At 41.6% G+C, this 15,631-nt stretch overlaps 1 protein-coding gene across 3 annotated transcripts in view; it reads right to left on the reverse strand.

The window, feature by feature from the left end:
• LOC114708345 (cotranscriptional regulator FAM172A-like) overlaps nt 1–14,189 on the reverse strand; it is a 149,915-nt gene extending 135,726 nt beyond the window's left edge. The window contains exon 1 of one of the 3 annotated variants that reach the window (XM_037211079.1): nt 14,033–14,109. The gene's annotated coding sequence lies outside the window, so the exon portion shown is untranslated. Of the gene's footprint in view, nt 1–14,032 lie in introns of all 3 variants that reach the window. The other 2 variants (XM_037211081.1, XM_037211080.1) reach the window with 2 other exon arrangements.
• Between the last annotated feature and the right edge of the window lie 1,442 nt (nt 14,190–15,631).

The raw sequence follows: 15,631 nt of genomic DNA on the forward strand, positions 1-15,631 counted from the left end.
TCCATCAAATCCCTCCCCTCAGAGCTCAGGGAGTCCCATGGGAAAGACGACAGAAAAAGCTAAGAGCCAGAAGAGATGGAGGACACCAGGAGAACAAGGCCCTCTGAATCAACTAAGCAAGGCACATTATGAGCAAACACAGGGCATACAAGGGCCTGCACCAGGTTCTCTGTGTATATATTATAGCTATTAGCCCAGTATTTTTATGGGACTCCTGACTCTAAGAATGAGTGGATTTCTGACTCTTGTACCTGCTCCTGGGACTCTTTCCCTCTTGTTGGGTTGCCATGTCCAACTTCAATATGTTATATTTTGCTTCATCTTATTATATTCTATATTGTCGTGTTCGGTTGTTATCTCTTAGAAGCCTGTTGTTTTCCAATGAGACAGAAAGGCAGTGGATCTGGAGGGGAGGGGAAGAGTGAGGAGGAACTGCGAGGAGTAGAGGGAGGATAAAACATAATTAGGATATATTGTATGGAAAAGACTATTTTCAATAAAAGGGAAAATGTGGTGATATATTGTGTCCCCCAAAATATTGTGTACCCTAATAAAACTTAGCTGGAAGATCAGAGAAGCAGAACAAGCCACAGCTACCTCACCTTGACAACTTCTCAGTCAATCCTGTTTCCTCAAACTGGAAGTCTCTGAGCCCTCATCCAAATGTATCTCAGCTCAACTGCTGCTAAAAGCCTAAAAGCCTTTAGTTCCTGGTCCTCATGCCTTATACACCTTTCTGCTTCCTGCCATCACTTCCTGGGGTTAACGGCATGAGTCACCATGCCTGGCTGTTTCCAGGGTGGCCTTGAATTCATAGAGATCCAGATGGATCTCTGCCTCCCAAGCGATAGTATTCAAGGTGTGTGTGCCACCACTGTCTGGACTCTATGTCTAATCTAGTGGCTGTTCTGTTCTCTGACCCCAGATAAGTTTTATTAGGGTACAAAATATTTTAGGGGAAACAACATATCACCACAGAAAAAATATGAAAAAAGGGAAAAAGAAATTTAATACTCAACAGTATTAAGAGGTGGGACATTTAAAGAATGATTAGGTCATGAAAAGAGAGCCTCATGAATTGATTACCAGAGGAGTTAGTAACAATAGGCTTGTTAAGTTCTCTGGGTCCTGTGTGGGCATGCTTCTCCTGCCCTTCTGAAATGTTCTGATGCAGCAATGAGGCTTTTATCAGGACTTCTCAGACTCTACAACTATGAGCACATACATTTCTCCCTATGTTTATCATTTACCTAGGCTATACCTGTCACCTCAACAGAAAATGGATTCCAAAAACCATCATGCCATGAAAAGACACAGAAGAAGGAAGCTTAAACTTGAAAAGTCCAAAGAAAGAAGAAAATCTACAGAAGCTACACACTGTATTGATTCAACTGTATGATATTCTAGAAAATGAGGAACTATGACAATAGAAAATAGATACCTGGTTGCTAGCAGCTGGAGGGCGGGACAGACAAACTGGTGCAGAACAGTAATCTACATTATTCTGAATGATACTAGGATGAGTGGATGGCATATATTGGTCAAAACCCTTAGAGGTAAATACAGAACGAAGTGGGAGGAGGGTAAAAGGGAGTAGCAGGATACACATGATCTCATAGGGAAAACTGGAAAAGGGGGAAACTCCTTAAGGAACCAGGGGGAGGAAAATACAGAGGGATGTGGATAACAATAAGGATGTCTGAAAAGTCAAAAGGGATCATACTATTAAGTATTAAATCTTAAAAAGCTTTTAACTCATGTAATACAGTATATAAATATACATATGTAGCTTAATGAACTTTTCTCATCTGAGCTGACAGTGTTCCCTACAAGAGCCAAAGACCACCTAACAAAAACCCAAAACCCAACATGAGAAGTCCTCTTCTGAGTTATTGGCCAGGGCTGTCCTAGACATCCCCAAAACATATAGTCTATTGCTGTTGCCTTTGGATATCCCCAGAGGTAGAGGGTAAGTCTCTACTGCTGAAGACACTGTGCACTTCAGACACAGGGCCCAGAGGACCCTGAGCTGAATCTGATCTCAATGCTTCTTCTCCCAAGGACTAGCTTTCATAACACCAGAAAGCGACATTCAAGCTTCCAAAGAAAGGAAGCAACAAACAGTCCTAACTATCTATGATATCTATGAACCACATCAAGAACCCCAGCATAAATGTTAACCTAAGGGTGCAGCAGTGTTAACACATACCTTGGTGGTAAACAACAGCTCTTTAACTGAACTTAAAACCCTTTTAATAACAGGGAGACCATGCCTGGTGCTGGAAACCTAGCTAACTACCCAGTGCTAATGGAGTCATAGTTACTAAGGAAGAACCAACAACCACTAATATGCTAAGTGAGCACAACCCCTAACAATATATAAACATCTGTCCTTATATCCACAGATATAATCAAGGAAACTTCTCTTTGCAACAGATGGAGACCACTACAGAAAACCACACCAATCAAAATGTAGAGTTGTGGAGCCCGGTCCCAATGGATACATCTACAAAACAACTCCTGCACCTGAGGCTGAGGAAACACTGTGCAGGAGTGTATGGAAAGATTGTAAGAGCCAGATGATCAGATACTTGACTATGAGGCTGTGTAACATCATAATGTCAGAAGATACTCCTCTGTCAATTCTCTCCAATATAGTGAGCTAACCAAAAAAGACACTGATGAACATGCCAAAGCAATTTCAGGGGTCAGGGGTTATGGGGTCTCAACTCTACAGGCAACTGAGGAAAGTTGGAAGAAGGAAAGTGATCTTCCCCAAGGAAGCAAATACCAATTTGTTGTCCAGTGCTAAACAGCCCTGAAACCATGCACACAAGTTAACATTTAATGGACTCAACAATTTATATAGAAATATATACATCTACACAAATACATACACACATCAGATAAAAATAGGTTAAAAAAAGGGGGAGGCCATGAATTTAAAGGAGAGAATGGAGGGGTTATATGGAAGGTTTAGGAGGAGGAAAGGGGTGGTAGAAATGTAATTATAATCTGAAATGTTTTTAAAACGTCAGAATGCAGAACATGAGTGTGCACCAGTGTAAACTATAGACATGGTGATGATGTACTGGTGCAGGTACACTGATTGTAACAAATGTAGCACAGGCGGCTTTTTTAGTAGAGATTTTATGCCTAGGTAGGTGAGGCAAAGAATACTGACAAAGGACACACTGTGTGCACAAAGAGGGTAGAAAAAATGAGAGCTCTCTGTGTTTTCCACTTAAATTTGCTGTGCACCTAAAAGAACACACAAAATAAAATGTACTAGAAGTTCACTCCATAAAAGAAACTGAGGTAAAATTGCTGTCTTTTGAGGAGATCAAAACCACATGAACCAAAGATGGAGCTGACATGTAACTCTAAAGCCTTGGGGGCCATAGACATGGCTCAGTAGCTATCCCTAAAACCAACCTAAAAAGTTAGATATGCTAGCCTCTATCTGCCATTCCTTACCATAAGCTGGAGATCAAGACAGGAAAATTGGCCAGAGGAAGGACCAGCCAGCCTGAGGTATGAAGTACAAGAGAAACTGCAGTTAAAACATAGAAAGCAAGAACCAATTTCTGAAAGTTGCCTTCTGACCTCCTCCACATACATGCTAAGGCAAACATGCATCCACACTCACACATGCATATACATGTACACATACATACATGCATTTTTTTTTTTTTTTTTTGGTTTTTCGAGACAGGGTTTCTGTGTACTTTGCGCTTTCTGGAGTCACTTGTAGCCAGGCTGCTCGAACTCACAGAGATCCACCTGCCTCTGCCTCCCGAGTGCTGGGATTAAAGGCGTGCGCCACCAATGCCCGGCTCAATACATGCATATTTTTAAACTAACTAAAAAAATTTATAGCAACTACAACAAAGGTAGTATCTGACAGTACCAGTCAGATGAAAGGCCTTAAGGTAGGCCCTGCAAACTCATGGCCTGGAATATAATACTGCACGTGTAGGCATCAGTCAGTGACTAGGATCCACTGTCTGTGAGTTCTGTTAAGTTGCTTTGGACAGAATGAGTGTGCAGCACTCAGGACTGGTATTCATCCACTCAAATGAAGGCCTAAGAGTTAGGAAGAAGGCTCAGTGGGCAGAGCACTTGCCATGCACACAAAAGCCCTGCAAATGGGATCTCAAGCAGCCATGAAAATGTGAGTCAGGCTGGCTGCCTGCCTGTAATTCAGGTACTCAAGCAGCAAAGGCAGGGAATTGTTGGAGCAAGTCTAGCTTGCTAAATTAGCTGTATCAGTGAACTCTGGGTTCAAGAAAGCCAGTCTTCTGCCTGACATCCACATGCACATGCACCTGCACATGGATATGCAGCCACACAAGTAAACATGGAAACGCACAAGCATGCACACCACAGATACATCGGCAGCACAACTTCTAGGACCCTTAAGTTCATAGTTCCCAGTAAGCTTCGCAAGAGCCCAACATACAATTTATTTCAATAAATTGCTTGCATATAGCTTCTATCTAAAGCAATTGTGTTGTTTTTCATTCAATACAGTGGCTGCATCTTAAGCAACTGTTCTCCTAATTGGTAACTGCCACTCGGCAGCTACCAGCAGCAGTTAGGTACCAGTTCTATCATGGCCGCTAGAGAAAACTTTATCTAAGTCTCTATCCTTCTATAGAACTCGGGATTCAAAGGTCAAGGTGAAATCCTCCCAGTTCAGAGAGGCTGAATAGCAAATAGTTAACCTTCTTTCCTTGCTCAAGTCTCCAAAAAAGAGGCCATCCTGCTCAGCCCCCACTTAAGAACCCTCTCTACACTTAGTTCCTCACTACCACTTCCCGTCAGCTAGTTGCTGACTCAGCCTCCTGACCCCAGGTTAATTTTATTTAATCAAACAAATGTAACACATCTTTGCATCATTAACAAAAGCAGCAGAAACAAATGTAACACACCTTTACACAGTTAAAATAATATTACACAACACAACTTATCTTAACAGAATTCACAAGATATTTGATACTTAAAAGAGAAAATATAACCATGAAAAGAACTTTGGACTGCCCACCAAAAAAAAAAAAAAAAAAGAAAGAAAGAAAAATACTAACAGTAAGCAGACTAAGAAACTACACACCTAAAATGCCTAGTCTCTAACACACACACACACACACACACACACACACACACACACACACACACACACCAACATAAAAGGTTGGAACAGAAAACCACAGAAATTACTCACAAGGTTTGGTATGCTTTTAGTAAGCTATGGCTCCAGTCAGTCACACCATAGAGGAAAACCACCTTTACAATGCAGTACACTGTGGTCTATAAATTATGATGGTAAGTTAACTGTATTAAATATATTGTCCACTTCTGTGAGCAATAAATTTCTGTTGTTTTGTAAGTCAGTCACAGTGTTTTTCAAGTCATATCCCAACCCTAAGAATCCTATGTGTCCAACAGTTTCAGAACTGCTAGGAACCAGAGACTCCTCTGTATTCTCCCTACTCTCCTCCATCTGAACAAGAGTGCTTGCAGTAGTGTCCTGCATTTTGTTAGGTGTCGTATTTATTTATCTACCATCCATTCATCACAGAGCCAATTACATTAACAACATCTTATTTCTTTCTATATTTGTGGAGTTTTGAAAACGGGATGTTACTGACTCTGAGGGAGATTGTTCCTTCCAGGGCCAGTTAATTTCTACTTGCCTACGATCATACCAATCCCATTTATACCTCCAACTACCTCTCTAACTTACACATATCAAGTTAAAGTTTCTCTGGCCCTAAATCACCTCAGAATGAGATACTGTCAGCTAAAGATCAGTCCTCCAGTCCAAAGCACACCAGAACTATTCAAACTAACTATTCAAACTTAACACTCCTTAGCAGTTTGGTCTGTTCCTTGCCTTGCCAGAGGCTACCCCAATAACAGATGCGGTTCTCAACACTTCTTTACTCCTGGCTCTGGTTGGAGACCAAAACTTGGTATTTCTCTTGTAACCATGCATAGGGAAGCATGCCTCTCATTTCTTGGAGGAATGGTGGGCAACATTTCTTATAATGTGTTGTCCTTTGCTTGTTACCACTTAGTAACCTTTACAAATTAAGACCCAAACACATGGGCTGGCAAGACTGCTGAGTAGGTAAAAATGTCCACCACCATACCTGTGACCTGAGTTCAATTCTTGGTGTCTACATGGTGAAAGGAGAAAAGATTCCAAGTTGTCCCTAACTTCCTTCCATTGACATCCACACAATGTAGAAGGCACAGGCACACACACACACACACACACACACACACACACACACACACACACACACACACACACACACATAAATAAAATGTGACTTAAAATTTGTTGAAGACCCAAGGAAAAAACAAGCTGTTATTCTATCCATCCCCTCCATTGTATGTTGGCTGTCAGAAAGCAAGCAAAAAAGACTTATAATCAAAAAGCTGTACGTAAGGAACTAATTCCAACTGGTGTCATTCACACCTGAATTTGATATTTTATAATGCAACTCTTGATTTGAAGTGCTTTAATAATCAGATGAGACAAATGGGGGCCCAAGAAGTGGTGAAGGTTCTCTGTATATGGGACAGACTTGCTGTTAGGGTCCTGCCCTCACTCCTGCACAGGCGCAGCTCGGGGTCTTGTGTCTTACGTCATCAAGGGGCACTGGCGACTATGTATGCAGTGTGGTCATGCAATCTGCATCTCTTTCTGTCCTCTGCTCTGCTCCCTCCCTCCCCCCACCTTTCTCTCTCTCCAAGCCTGGCTCCCTTCTTTCCCCTCCCCTCTTTCCCACCTAATAAAGATCTAAAAACTAGCAATGGGTTCTGTCGTGACCATGACCTTTCCACACGGTAACCAGCACAATGACCAGCGTTGTTTATCATCCTTTCATGTGAACCATCAGGGGCCGGGCAGTGGTATCCTCCCAAATGTCCCCTGATGAGACCTAACCCCTAAGAGTCATAACCTCCAACACCATATAAGATTTCGCTTGTGTAACCAATAGCAGACAGCGTAATAGCATAATATCTTGATTTATGTTACAAAAAATTATTGTGTTCATTAGGGGCATTCCCTCCCTATATCCATCCATTGCTCGCTCTCTCTCTCTCTCTCTCTCTCTCTCTCTCTCTCTCTCTCTCTCTCTTTCTCTCACCCCTCCTCCTCTCCCCCTTCTCTTCACTTCCTCAATTGACTAGGCTTGGGAAAGCCATATTATGACCAGGCCTATCAAGAACCGCACATGTTAAGTGAGGCTTCCAGCCAATAGCCACATGAGTGAGCTCAGAGTAGATCCTACAGACCCAAATTATATACAAAAGCAGCCCCGGCTGACATCTTAATTTCATCAGAGCTTCTAATTCAGAGCTTCCCAGCCAAAAGGCTCCTAAGTCTCTGACACTGAGAAGCTGTGTGAGATGATACAGGCTTTTGCTTCAAGCTGCTAAATTTGGGGATAATTTATTACACAGCAATAGGCAACATATATTTAAATCCTTAATGAACTAGTGAATGTCACTTAGGCTTCCAGATTCATTAGTTCTCATCAGCACTGAATTGCCTAGTGATTTTCCAATTCAACAGTAATTTATGTTCCATGCAAGGAAGAAGCCTCCTTCAGATTTGCTAAAACAGAAATGGTATCTTTAACATCCTTTAGATTTCAAAACAAACAATAAAAAATTAGTATATAATTTGGTATTTTTCAGTAATGAGTTGACCTAGCTGAGAATCTTTATTCATTTTAAGAAAGGAGAAAAATAATGAAAATGGTAGTAAGAAACCTTACATTTTAATTAAAACAGTTAAAAACACAAACACATATGCTTGTTTTGATAAAATTATACAAGTTTCTTGTTAAGAAAAATATTTAGAATAAATAAGCTTGTTTTAAGTAGTTTATTTTCAATGATAAAACAGAACTATCCAGTGTCTTAGTAGTTCTTGTAGTATTCCTGATGCACATAAAATTTTCACCACCACCACCACCACCACTCAGTCTCAAAAGAATGAATTCCTGGTTCTAAATAATACTCTAATCAAAAGCACCTGTCAAACACATCATACAAACTGACTTCATATACTGATCATATATAAAAAAAGTACTCAATAACTCTGTAAGAGTAGGAAATGGACTTTTAAAAAAAAAATGCTCCGATGCTAGAGTGAAAAGATCCACACAGCCACCAGCAAAATCAATTTTGTTGGTCCTAGAACAAAACCTAGACTTCAGACCAGAATTCAACTCATAGGAAAGACCATGATCCTGACAAAGAAAACAGGAGACACTGGAGACCAAGAGACACATAGATCTAGTCGAGACAATAAGCTTTCATGCTCAGAGCAGTGTCTGCACCCAGTGTCAAATCCAAACACGGAAAGTATCTGGAAAGAAGCAAGAAAAGGTGTGGCATAACCACAGAAACAGAAAGCAAACGGTAGTCACTCTGAAATTTGTATGGTATGGGAATCAAAATGCCAAATGCCTATAAACATCGGGGAGTTAGCAGTAAAAGCAGGTAGTGAGAGCCTGTGATCATCAACAGCCACGGTCTCAACAGAAGAGCAACCAATGGGAAGACAGGGTTCATTGCCAGGAGATGTAACCTGTCCCACAACTACCATACAGAATGCAAGCCTCCTGTAGTGGGGACTTATTTTGAGATCAAAATCATGGATCTTTACTTAAATTAGATAGGAATATATCCTAAGGTTCCTTTTAAACTCTGTCCTACATAGACTTCTGTTTGTTGTAGTACCCGCAACTAATACCAGGGCCTCATAATATTAAGGAAATGGTCTATTGCCAAGCTGCATCCCCTTCCCTTTTTGGAAACTATCTTATTTTGAGAGTCTCACTAAATTGCTAAGCTTCTTGACTCATCCTCCTGAGTAGCTGGGCCCACAGACATGTGCTCTATGGAGTATTATAGAACATATTATTCTAGTATTCTCCTACATAGCTGAGCAATATTTAGGATAAAAATAAACATATTTGTGATTAAAAAAAATAAAACCCTAATGACCCAACAGATTAATAATTGTATTCCAAAATAGAATAAAGTCAGAAGTATTTTCCAAAACTGACTTGCAAAAATTGAACCATGACTCTGTTTTATCTGTGAAAGTATCAATACTTCCTCAAACTAGTTGGCATAAATGAATAAATTCTTTAAATGTAGTATTATTTCCTGGTCTTAGGTCTTTCTTATCTATATACCTATATAGGTCCTCCAAATCCCTTCACTTATAGCTCATGCTGTATCTTCCTATGTCATGTAAACATTCAGACATTCCTGAAGATTCATGATCTGAGCCTAAGAATGCTACCTATCTCCCACAATGGTTTATATTTACACTGTTGGGTACTGGTTGTAATCATTGTTCTATGGATATATTAAAGAGGCCTCAATTCACACTCCAAGTCTTATTATCACCCCATAACCTCTGAACAAATCAAGACTGAATTCATGATCACTTGACACTATGCTTAAACCAAATATAAACCTGTTATGAAGAACTGTACATACAATAAATGCTGTTGCTCTGGTAATCTCTCCTGACAGTAATATTTTCTCTGAAACAAAAATTATTGCATATATTGCAAACCAAAGTGCCTCCAAAAAAGGGGGGACAACGATACAGAGAAACCAAGGCAGTACTGCTATCTCTAACTTGTTTGTAAGTCAGCTGCAAAGCCTTAGCCAAGTTACTCATCTGTCACCTCAGAAGTATACTATCCCCAAAGTATTTAACAAATGATGCTTGCATACAAAAAAACCCAATAGCAAAATTTTTTTTTTAAAAATTGTTACTGTAACCTAGTGGACATTCAGTCATTCTTCAGTAAGATACTTCTTTCAATTTTAAACATTACATATAAGAATATTTTAATAGCCAACAATGGTGGTTCCTCTCTTTAATATCACCTTTTGGGAGGCAGAAGCAGGTGGATCTCTTTGAGTCTGAGACCAGCCTGATCTACATGGCAAGTTCCAGGCCAGCCAAAGTTATATAATAAGAGCCTGTCTCTCTCTCTCTCTCTCTCTCTCTCTCTCTCTCTCTTCTCTCTCTCTCTCTCTCTCTCTCTCTCTCTCTCTGTGTGTGTGTGTGTGTGTTGGGGGGGTGGCTGTACTCAACTAAATCTCTGTCAACAAAAAACAAAAAACATGCAGTACATATTCTCAAGAACTTAGCTTATTCTGCAGGACTACACATAGCTCATACTTTCCAAACAATGGCTATTGAACCACATAAATTGAAACATGGTTCTTGATATAGAGCAGGTTCCCCTGGATTACTCAGAGTTTTACTTCAGAACCACAAGCTGAGAAGTGATTGGGGATTTGCACTCTCTCACCCTCTTCCCCATCCCATTCCCATCTGTGAATCTGTATCATTCTCATTAACTGGTTGTTGGGTCCTCTCTGACCTGGCAGTCATGGAGCTCCCTGTCTATTATCACTGATCCCCTTTGTCACCGTCCTCCTAACCACAGCAGACTGTTTTACTGCTACCCAACATATCTTTACTCTTCATCATTCTGCCTTCTATTTCCTTCTCTTCTCAGCTAGCAAACAAAGGAGATCTACTTCACAGGTACAACCAGCCAATCAATACATCCTCTTCCTTTCAATTAGAGAATAAAACAACAAAGTGAAGCAAGGAGATCTTTGGTGTCTCTGGGCTGTTTTCATCACAATCTGATACTGAAAGTTTTGTTCACTGTACAAAGAGACTTCACAGTTTTGCTTTTGTTTCTGTTTAATTTCTAAGCATGGGATGATTGTAGATAACTAGCCTAGTCATTTGAGGGTTTTTACTATTGTAGAACTTTGGGCTTAAAAAGCAAGAAAACATATGAAGTCTGCCATCTTAAAAAGCAACCCAATACTTTAAAATATCAATTAAATCTCAAAAAGTTTTATTAAAATCAGATCTTAAATGAACAAGCTTGAGACATAGCTCAGTGCTTGTAACATTTGTCTAGCATGCATAAGGCATTGGTTCAATTTCTAGTATCACACTTTCCCCAAAAACCTGGGTATGGTTACCACACCTGCCAGCTGATAAATGTGTGTGCTGTGGCAGAAGCATCATGAGTTTGAAGCCAGCCTGGACTGAAAAAGAACTATTCTAAAAACTCCAAAAAAGACATGTGGCCAAAAAGTACACACACACACACACACACACACACACAACACACACACGCACACGCACACAAATGCTTAACATCACCAATTATCATAGGACTGTGAATCAAAACTACAGATAGTACTATATAGTTACGAGAATGGCAATTACTGTTTTAAAAGGTTTGGTGAAAATGTGGAGAAATAATCACAATACTGTGGTGAAATTAGGATACTGTGCATTGCTGGTAGGAAAGAAAAACCAGGGAGTCATTGTGGTAAACAGTACCGCAATTCCTTAAAGCCTTAGACACAGAATTACATGTTAGTCAGCTTCCGTCACTATAACAAATGCAAAGGTAATCAACGTATAAAGAGAAAAGTTTTACTTTGGCTCCCAGTTTTAGAGGTTTCGTACATCTTTGGTTGGCCATATGGCTTTTGTAGCTGTGGAAGAGAGCACATTATGGTGGGGGCAGAAAGGAGCACAGGCAGAGCAAACTGCTCATTTATTAGCCAAGAAGCAAAAGCAAAGGGAGGAGGAAGGGGCTAAGGCTCCACTGTCCTCTTCAAGGTCATGCCCTCAATGGTCTAAAACTTCCAACCAGGACTGACTTTTCTCCATGTCACTTCTCTGAGGACCAAACCTTAAGATAGGAACATTCAAGATGCAAACTATTCCATATTACCATGTAAAGAAACATTTTCATTTATGAATCTATAACCAGAAGAAATGAAAGTAAGACAAACATGTTTATACACACAGCAGCAGCATTTACAGTAGCCAAAAAGTAAAAGCAACCCAGGTGTCCACAGATGAACAAACAAGTAAAAAAGTAATACATTTATACTGTGATTATTATACTCAGCTTTTAAAGGAAGGACATTCTGACATATGCAATAACAGCTGAAACTTGGGGACATTATTCTAAGTTAAATAAGCCAGTCACAAAAGGACAAATCCTGCGTAAGTACACTCATATGATGTGTCCACAGTGGTCACAGGCACAGAAGAAGCTGCATTGTTGCTAGGGGCTAATGGTAGTTGGCAAAGAGGAGTGAGTATTTAACAGGTACAGAGCTTCAGCTAGGGAAGACGAAAAGTACTGAAGACAAACGGCAATGATGGTCACACAACAGTGTGAACACATGCTGTGTTACTGAATGGAATACTTGAAATTATTAAAACGTATTATGTTGGGTACATCTTACTATAGTGATAAAGTAAATGAAAAGTAAGGTTGGCACAGAGAGGAGAAGTATTCACTAAATACTGACACTATCGGACAAACTCAATTTAACAAAAACAAAGGCAACACGTGTTACATTAGCTGACTAAATATTGGTAATTTTGTTTGAGCTCAACAAAGAGCATGGAAACACCTTTAATGTGGACTGACCCTAGATTCTTCTTGCAAAGCTAAGTTGGTGATAAATAAATATGATCTTTCATGAACATAACAAATAACTGAATATTCATTCTCCAAACTGGTAAGCCCTACATCTTTACTATTCCAAGTGATAACAAATGTGTTTCAACCTCAGTCATTGTACTCACCTGAACATACCCCCATAACTGAAGTCCCGTCCCCCACTTAATTCAGACCTCTACTCAACTACCCCTTTAGCAAAGAGACTTCTGAGCCTGCCCACCTTCTCTAACACAGCACTCACATCATTCTCTCCCCCCTCCACTTGCTTTATTTTTCCTTACAATCCTCACTAGTTTTCATGCATTTGCTTATGGACTGTTCTTCACCCACTAGAATAAAGGACACCAGACTTCTCTCTACCTTGTTCACTACTGTCTTCCCCGGACATGGGACATTACCTGATTTACCTAAGGTGGCTCATCAGTACAGCTAGATGAATGAAAAGGTTGATGCTCACAGCTTTATAAATCCTACTTTCCTCTTGGCCTGGATACTGTTCTACCATTTACAACTGCTGCTGCAGTCACAGACAAAAACCCATTCCGGCCAGCTTCACTGGTTAAACGGACCAGACTCCTAGTTTAAAACAAGTTAAGTTTACAGAAAGCTCCATAGCAGCACTTCCATTGAAACCCGGATTTAGCACCTAAAGAGTGCTCTAATTCAACTTCAGAATGAGTAAGGGCATCTGTCCCTCTCAAGAAAGGATAAAGAACCAGGAGAAACAGAACACTTTTGACAGTGCTTTAAGGCAAAGCCAAACCATGAACTTTAAGATAAGAGCACCACCACACTGCACCTATTTAAAAACAAAACAAGGCAGTCGTAGGTCCAGACCACAGAACTTTCCCTCTGCAACTTTTTTGAGAATTTGGGGGAAACGGACAATGCTATTTGTCTTTAAAATGCAGCCCAAACACACGTAGACAAAAGTTACTTGCCCCAAAAGATGGACACTTTGGAAAACGAGAAGCACAGGATGTGGGAGAAAAGTCTGCTTCCAAATATAAGTAACTTAGAAAAGAGTGTATACATCCTACTCAGTTTCACATGATAAAAGCTTTGAGGGCACTTTATAACCACACTCTAATGTTTGCACGAAATGCATGCCAAAGCTTTAGCAATTAACACTTTTTGTATTAAAAACGAACAGCTAACAACTTCAACCAGATCACGGCGACACAGTAAGTGGGGGGTCCCTAACTGTGTCTGTGGGCTGTGGTGACAGCCAGAGCCTCGTGGGCTCAGACACAAGGCTGGCCACGCAGGACGCACGTGTCCCCCCGGCCTGGAGGGCGGGCGGAGGCAGCCCTTCCGCAAGATCGCGGGCCCAGGTCCGAGGCACGGGTCCGCCGTGGGCCCGGGGACGGCCGGGCACCCGGGCCAGCCCCCGCCCGAGACCCGGCCCGGCCGGCCCGCAGGGTCCCGCCGCGGCGGCGGGGCGGCCAGCGCGGCCCTACCTGAGCTCTGCCCCCAGCGGCTCGGCTGAGGGGGTGCGCGCGAGGAGGCGTGGCCTTCCAGCCTGGGCCGACTCCCCCGCGCGGCCGCCGCGGCGCTCTCTCCGGGACCCGCGCCCCCACCGGCTTCGAGCTGCACTTCCGGGGTCTGCGGGGGACTTTGGCGTCACTACGCATGCGACGGCCGCGGCGCCAACAACCCGGAAGTGGGCGGGGCGGGCGCCTGGCTCTGCTCCCGAGGTGCTGCAGGCGCTCCGGCTGGGTGGCTGGGTGCTGGTGTGCAGAGTCTTCCCTAAAGCCCTGTTCTGGGAGAGGAATGTCCCTGCTCCCTGTGAAAGTGGACTTAAGCGAATTCCGCGCGCCGGTTCTTTGCTTATGTGGCTTCACCCGGGCTGTGCTACTCAAGACGAGCCAGGAGGCCTACCTGTGTTGGAAAGACGGCAACTACTCCGAAATTAAGACAGGACGTTAATGTTGACATTCTAATGACTCAAATGGGAAGTGCCTTGGTGCTCTGTTTTTCCAAACGTGTTTGAAAGATGCTTCTCTTATGGGTAGATTAGGGGTGAGCAATAGAGGCAAATGGTTTTAATATTTTTACATGCTATTCTGATTTGTTTTTAATTCCGAAACCATAATTTTGCCTACAAAGGCCAAAGCAAGAACTGGATACCAGAACTAAGACTGACTCTTCAGGTAACAGAGGAACGGCTGGCAGATAGCAAGCCTGCATTTGTAGTATTTCCAGAGAAGGGGTTCCAGAAATCTTGAAAGTATACTGTACCTCACTCCCGTATTTTGTTCTAAATCTCAATTCCTGCCTCCTTCAAAAGAGAGGGCGATGTGATTTATTGACAGTGTTCCTGATCCACTAAAATGTTTGCTGGATTAGAGCAATGGCTTTATCTTATCTTTTTAAGATATCTTCAACCAGAAGATTCCTGTCACAAAATATACAATAAACATCGTTTGAATAAATTGATGCCTGCACTGTTACAGTAGTTGGAGAAACTCAGTTACAGATAGGATAGGAGGGTGGGAAGTGGGGGAATTTGGGTGAGAAATAAATGTAGCAGTATAAAGGAATGCTCTTGAGGAAAAACAGAACCTATTAAAACAAGCCAAGAATGCCTGGGTGGAAGTCATAACATTGTAAGACTGTTAAGATTCCATTTCAGGCTAGAGCGCAAGTGATTTGCAGGGTAGAACTTTCAACTGAAGAAAAAAGTTTCTGAAAAGCTTTGTATACTAAGCATTTTTGGATGTTGTCCTTCAGACAGAGTTTTTTCAATCATGAAAAAGCAACATACTTTCATTTTGGTAGGCTGACAACCATGAATAAATTCATTAAAAATAAGCCAGCAGGGATCAAGAGGTAGCTCAGCTGTTAAGAGCACTTACTGTTGTTCTTCCAGAGAACCTGAGTTTGGTTCCCTGTACTCACATCAGGTGCCAGGGCTCACAAGTGCCTGTAACTCCAGTTCCAGAGGATCCCAGCCCTCTGGCCTCCAGTGGCCAATGCACACAAATGGTTCACATAGGCCCACACAGGCACACACACACATACACATAAAAATCTAAAATCAGAACAATATAAACCTC

This window comes from Peromyscus leucopus, chromosome 15 (genome assembly GCF_004664715.2).
Source record: "Peromyscus leucopus breed LL Stock chromosome 15, UCI_PerLeu_2.1, whole genome shotgun sequence".
In the NCBI taxonomy this organism is placed as follows: domain Eukaryota; kingdom Metazoa; phylum Chordata; class Mammalia; order Rodentia; family Cricetidae; genus Peromyscus; species Peromyscus leucopus.